This window comes from Myotis lucifugus, unplaced genomic scaffold, assembly GCF_000147115.1.
Source record: "Myotis lucifugus unplaced genomic scaffold, Myoluc2.0 scaffold_180, whole genome shotgun sequence".
Classification (NCBI taxonomy): Eukaryota; Metazoa; Chordata; class Mammalia; order Chiroptera; family Vespertilionidae; genus Myotis; species Myotis lucifugus.
Window position 1 is genome coordinate 498,301 of NW_005871228.1, and position 6,481 is coordinate 504,781.

At 40.1% G+C, this 6,481-nt stretch overlaps 1 long non-coding RNA gene across 1 annotated transcript in view; it reads left to right on the forward strand.

The window, feature by feature from the left end:
• The first annotated feature begins 4,285 nt into the window (after positions 1–4,285).
• LOC106698436 overlaps positions 4,286–6,481 on the forward strand; it is a 101,014-nt gene continuing 98,818 nt past the window's right edge. Inside the window, exon 1 of the long non-coding RNA XR_002831139.1 lies at positions 4,286–4,389. This is a non-coding gene — a long non-coding RNA (uncharacterized LOC106698436). The remainder of the gene's footprint in view (positions 4,390–6,481) is intronic.

A 6,481-nucleotide genomic window follows, 5' to 3' on the forward strand; every position in this document is an offset into this window, starting at 1 on the left:
GTCAGGTCTTTGTTGCTCTGTTCCCCTTCTTCATACTCCTAGATTTTTCCAACTTTAGACCCAAGTGGGAGTCTTACGTTGGAGGATGTGTGCAAACCACATGCGTAAAGAAAATAATTTACATTTTTCCTTTCTTAGCTTCTGGAACATCAGTGATTCCATCCTCCCACTTCTATTGGGCAGAAATTGAGGTATTCTCCTTATGCTCCTTCATCTTCTCCAAAACCCATCAACACACACACACACACACACACACACACACACACACACACACACACACACTTTGCCATGACTGTCAGAGGGATCCAGAATAGCTACTTTATTTTTTCTGATTCAAGGACCCAAGAACACACAAAGTCTTTGTAATAAAGGAGCCCACCAGCAGCTCATGTTTTCTTAACCATTCCTACTCTTCCCACTCATAACGTCTTTTCTCTGTTTCTTTACTTACCATTTTGTCCCTTTCACAATGTCTAGTATATAGTAGTAGGCATTCAATAAATAGTTCTTGAAAGACTAAAAGGCAAGATACATTGTATATTCAATACCTTAATGATACTCAATCATAGTAAAATTGAGTGAGATCCAGGGCCAAATTATTGCCTTGCCTTAGATTTTTTTTTAAAGAGCAGATTGTTCTTATCAAGTGCACCCCACCTTCATCTCCACTGTCACATTAGAGCTCACACAGCTCCCAGATTTATTTGATTACCCTAAGTATAGTTCTGGTAGTGGATACCTCAGCAAATGTGGGAGGGTATCTCCAGATTGGAGACAGGTCTATCTCATGGTATCTGTTATTTCTCCAAGTTCCTTTGCAGTTGCATGACTTCACAATGGAAAAGACAATGGAAAAGTTTCCACAGAGGAAATTAATAAATCATAGGAGACATACTATTTATTGTTAGAAAGTGGTGGGAGAAAATAATCTGTGGAAAGTAGAAGATATCCAGAAAACCCAAGTTCATTGTTTCAACTCACTTTCTAGGTTTAAAAACTCCTTGCTATTCACTGGCTTCTACAGGCTTCAATGTTGGGGGGATGGGAGCAGGCAGCAGTCTTAATTCTGTTAGTTTCCAGTTTTTAAGCCCTTGCTTATATCATCAATTATATTTAAAATTGTAGTAACTGTCTCTTATGATTGTCTTGATACTTCAGTCCCCCCATACACATTTTCTCCTACTAACTCTATTAACACTTTAGAATTTTTAATTCAAATTGTTTGTCATTATTTATTGATCACTGTGTTAAAACCTACAAAATATATCCAGCCCATGATCCAGAGTAAATAACCTTCATAATTCTGGAATCTATAAGAACTCAAACTTATATAGACAGTGATGCTTAACCCCTCCCGTCCTGGTGTCCTAGGAAAACCTTTAGAAATGTGAAAAAGAGGCTTAAACTTTAGGACCTTATCTTTGCCCAACAATGCAGACTCATGTTTAGTTTGGGCCATGATGACGTACCAGCAAACTGTCCAGACGTGTTCAAATCAGGGAACCTGATCCTTCAGGACTTTGACTCTGGATCCCATGCAGTGTACTGTAATATGCAGGAACACTCTGTGTCCAAGGATGAAGAACATCTCCTAAAGCCCCAGCATCGTGTGTGTGTGTCACAACCTGGAGGTGGCCTCCAGGACTTCACGTGAAAGTGATAACCCAGGCTTGAATTTGCTGTGCCTCACACTTGAATCTTGTTCACTGCCTACTCGTATCCAAACCTCATGAAGAAATGAAAGATAGACAACACCAACTATTGGTGAGAATGTGGAGAAACTTCTGGTAGGAGTATAAAATTACGTAATCATTTGATGATTTTATGGGTAATTCCTGAAAATGTTCAATGCTTGTTAAATATTTTGGATAAAAGAAATATACAGAAATCTTCTCAATTCATATTTTTTGAATCAGACATGATACCTAATCCTGACAAAAGTAATGTATACACACAATTGTATCAATCTCACCTATGAAAATTGTTATAAAGATTCTATAGGGATATGGTATAATATGTTTAACATATTATACTATGTTAAACATATACCATATCTCTCTAATGTAGGGCTTATTTCAGGAATTTATGGATAGTTCCACATGAAATTTATTAATGTGATTTACATTAAACAGACTAAAAAAGGAACAAACATGATACCATAAAGGCATTTAGTACAATTTATTACCTATTACTGATTTAAAACTCTTAGTAAGGTGAGACCAGAAGGAGATTTTCTTAACATACTAGAGCCTGTTCATGAGAAACTAAGAATAAACTTGTTTAATGATAAACCTTAGAAACATTTCATTAAAGGTGCCAAATATTCCTGAAAATATTTAGCATTATCATGAGGGTTTCTAGCCATTGTTTTAAACTGAGGAAAAGTAAGTATAAATATGGGAAAGGAAGAGACACTTTTAGTCGGTAGGCCAACGCTCTATCCACTGAGCCAAACCGGTTAGGGCCCTGAAGAGACACTTTTAAAGCTAATTTGAATTTTGGTAGGCTCTTTGGTTAGTGTGTGTGTGCCAATATACATACCATATCACATGACATTATATTTCATATCATATGCTATCCCCGCATATCATATATATACACATTATATATGTATGTATACACAGATACATATATACATGTTAGTTTCACATACATATACGAACCAACACAAACCAGTTAGAAAATATAGATAGAAAACAAAATTCCTTTCACAATTGCAATAAAAAAAATACAGAGACCTTGGAATTAATTTAGCAAGAAATACACATGACTATATGAAAATATATTCTTATTGATTTCAGAGAGGAAGGGAGAGGGAGAGAGAGAGAGAAACATCAATGATGAGAGAGAATCATTGCTCGGCTGCCTCCTGCAGGCCCCCCATGGGGGATTGAGCCTGCAACCCGGGCATTTGCCCTTAACTGGAATCGAACCCAGGACCCTTCAATCTGCAGGCCCATGCTCTACCCACTGAGCCAAACCAGCTAGGGCTAAAATGCACATATTTCAAGTGTACAATTTCATGACTTTTCACATATGTGTACACCTATATGATCAGCACCCAGATCAAAATATAGAATATATCTATCACCCCAGAAAGTTCACCACTGTCCCCTTTCAAGTCAGTAGCTCTGCTTCCCATGTCCCACCAGAGATAACCATTATGTTGACCTAGTTTAGACTTGTTTTTGCCGTTCTTAAACTTCTTGTAAATGAAATCATACAGCATGTAACTTTTGGGCATGGATTATTTTGTCCAACATAGTATTTCTGAGATTCATTTATATGATGTGTATATTAGTAAGTTTTCTTTAAGTTGCTAGGTAATATTTCATTTTATGACAATATTACAATTTGTTTATCCTTTTGTTAGACATTTGGGTTATTTACAGTTTTTGTTATTAGGAATAAGGAGGCTCTGGACAATCTTATATGACTCTTTTGGTGGACATATCCATTTCTCTTGGGCATATACTTAGGAGTAGGATTACAGCACTCATGCATCTCTAACTTTTCACAATTTTGCCAAATTTCTCTTCATTGTGAATTTACATTTTAATTAACAGTGCTTGAGAGTTGCCCATTCTCTTTTCTCTCCATCTCTATGAAGTAAACAAATAAGGCTGGCTTTTCCCTTTGGGAAGACAAAACTAAGCCTGGGGCATTGTGGCAAAACCAACTCTCATCTGGTCCAGTGTCCACTCCAAGAAAAACATGCAGAGAGCAACAGCAGGGCTCTGGGTCAGCAGTTGTTTCTAGTGTCCACGAGTTTCTGTGTTGCAAGCCCAGTCTTATGGCATGGAACTCTACACACATGATATGCAGATGTCAGTTCTTTGTTTTTGATATCGTATTATAGTTATGTAAGGTACAACCGTTGGGACAAAGTGGGTAAGGGTACACAGGAACTCTCTGTTATATCTTTGTAACTTACTGAGAATATTTAGTTATTTCAAAAATTTTAATTTTTAAGTTTTTATAAGGTTAATAGGACTCTATAGGGCTGATTCCATAACACCTTCCCCAATAGTCTGGGTTGGGGCTCTTTTTTTGATAAAACAAAATGTAGATAACCTGACAATGCAGTGGCTTTTCATAATTTAAGTATGAAGTCTATTTCCAAGGAATTGTCTATTGAAGGCTCAACCCACTCATTCAGTGTGTTTATATTGTGTTTGAGCAGCACCAAGGCCAGCCTTGGCAAGAGCACTGTGTGTGCAGGTCTTTCTGGATCCTTGGATTCCACACCATTATACCACCTTTCTCTTCCCCATTTCTAGGCTCAGCCTTCCCTAGCTCTATGCAGACAAAGGGCTGTGAAGTGGCCTGGCCAGTGTCCCTCCTGACCTCTGAGTACAGAATTCCCACATGACCACTGGGACACATGAGGTAAGATGTATCCCATGGTCATTTATGGACGCAGTCTATCTAGAATCCATTCTTCTCTAGGTCAGGGTGGGCAGCGTCAAGGTATGAAGAGAGGGTGTTGAAGGGAAGAGGAAAGATTAACAGCTCCCCATATTTTTTATGCCCTCATCCTCAGAACCTGAGGGTATATTAGGTTACATGGCAAAGGGGAATTAAGATTGCAGATGGAATTCAGGCTGCTAACCAGCCGACCTTAAAGAGGGAGTTATCCTGGTTACTGCGGTGGGCCCCGTGTAATCACAGTGGTCCTGAAAAGTAGAAGAGGGAGGAGGTAGGAGAGGAGAGTCAGAGAAAGAGATGTGATGATGGAAGCAGGATCAGAGAGATGCTATCCTGCTGACTTTGAAGATGGAAGAAGGAGCCATGAGTCAACGAATGTGGGTGGCCTCTAGAAACAGGAAAAGGCAAGTGAATGAATTCTCTCCAAAGCCTTCAGAAGGAAATGTACCTTGATTTTAGTCCAGTGAGACCTATGTCAGATGTCTGACCCACAGACCTGTAAGATAGATTTGTGTTGTTTTAAGGCACTGACTTTGTAGAAACTTGTTACAGCATCATAGAAAACTAACATACTATTGCATTACATAAGGTCTCAGGGTAAGAAGGAGGCCTGGCCTCAGGAATCAGAGAAGAGAGTCCTGGGGCCGAGTGTAGTGAAAGCTGAGACAGGAGGTGGTGATTGGGAAGGACAAGAAGCCCACGGTTTAGGGAGCATAGTCTTGGGGAGAAGAACAGTGCTAGGCCAGGAGGGATGGAGTAAATGAGAGGTTCAGCTCAAGCAGCCAGAGAAGCAGTTTGGGGGGGGGCGTGGTTTGGAGTACACAGATAGTAGCAGAGAGAGATGAGACTTGGGTGGGGAAAGAGTGTATGAAAACAATGGGTTTGTTTTAAGCTGGGGAACAGAAGAGGGGAGTGGAAAGAGCACGGGGCTAGACATCAAGAAGTCTGGATTTTAGTCATTCTGCTGGCTGAGCTGTCTGGTATAGGTAAGTCTTTACACTTCCTGGGCCTCTGTTTTCCCATATACAGGGTAGGGCAAAAGTAGATTTACAGTTGTTTGTATGGAAAATAATACAATAGCTAATGAATACCAATACAAGAACAAACTGTATTTTCAGTACTCACAACTTAAGCCTACTTTTGTCCCACCCTTTATGTGACAAAGGGGGTCAGAGTATGGAGATTGCTTTCCAGACTGAAATAAGTATTACATGATGCGGTGAAACCTTAGTAAGCAATTTCGGTAACCTAACTGTGATTATAGTGTTTCAGCTCACTGCGTCTCTAGGTCAGTGTCTTGGGGCACAGCTCAATGCAGTGCACGAATGTGGCTTCCCCTTAGCCGCTCCACCTGTGAGTGTCCATCGTATTGTTCAACAGAGAAGGGATGACCGTGGCACACACGAGTCTTCCTGTAATTGGAATAGTTTGCTTTTGCAGAGTTGTATGTTCATAATGCTTTTCACGGGACAAGTTCCAAGTCTTCGCAAAGGGCCGTCTCGGATTCCCTTTAGGGTGGATGGGAATAGCCATTTTAAAGCTGGCCAGACAGAGAAGCACAGGGCTGCAAAGCCCCAAATCTCTCTTAATTCTTAAACATGAAGTATTCCAGGATCCTGAAATCCTGAATTTCGTAAAAATGTCTTTGCATTCTGTTTGATTTGGTGCACTTTTCCATTCCTCACAAACCTTTTACTGACAGAGCATTGTAGCATCTGCCAGTGACAGGGCAACCAGAGGGTTTGGCAGCTTGTGGGTGGGAGTTTCGGGGCTCGGGGACTTGGCGGTAGTTAGATTGGGCTGTTGGTGTGGGAGGATGGAACCGTGTATTGATGATGGTCTTGGCTTTTCCTAAATCACAATTGCATCATATGAGATAGCTGAATTTATGTTGAGCTTTACAAAAGCCTCCTGGGAAAAGGGCAAAACTGGGTTTAGTGCGTAAGAAATTTATTTATGGCAATCATGGTACCACACTGAGCCTGGAGACTGTTGAGAATCTGGACCGCTTTCTGGTGGAGGAGAAAAAAAGTCTTTTACTTTTATAAGCAGG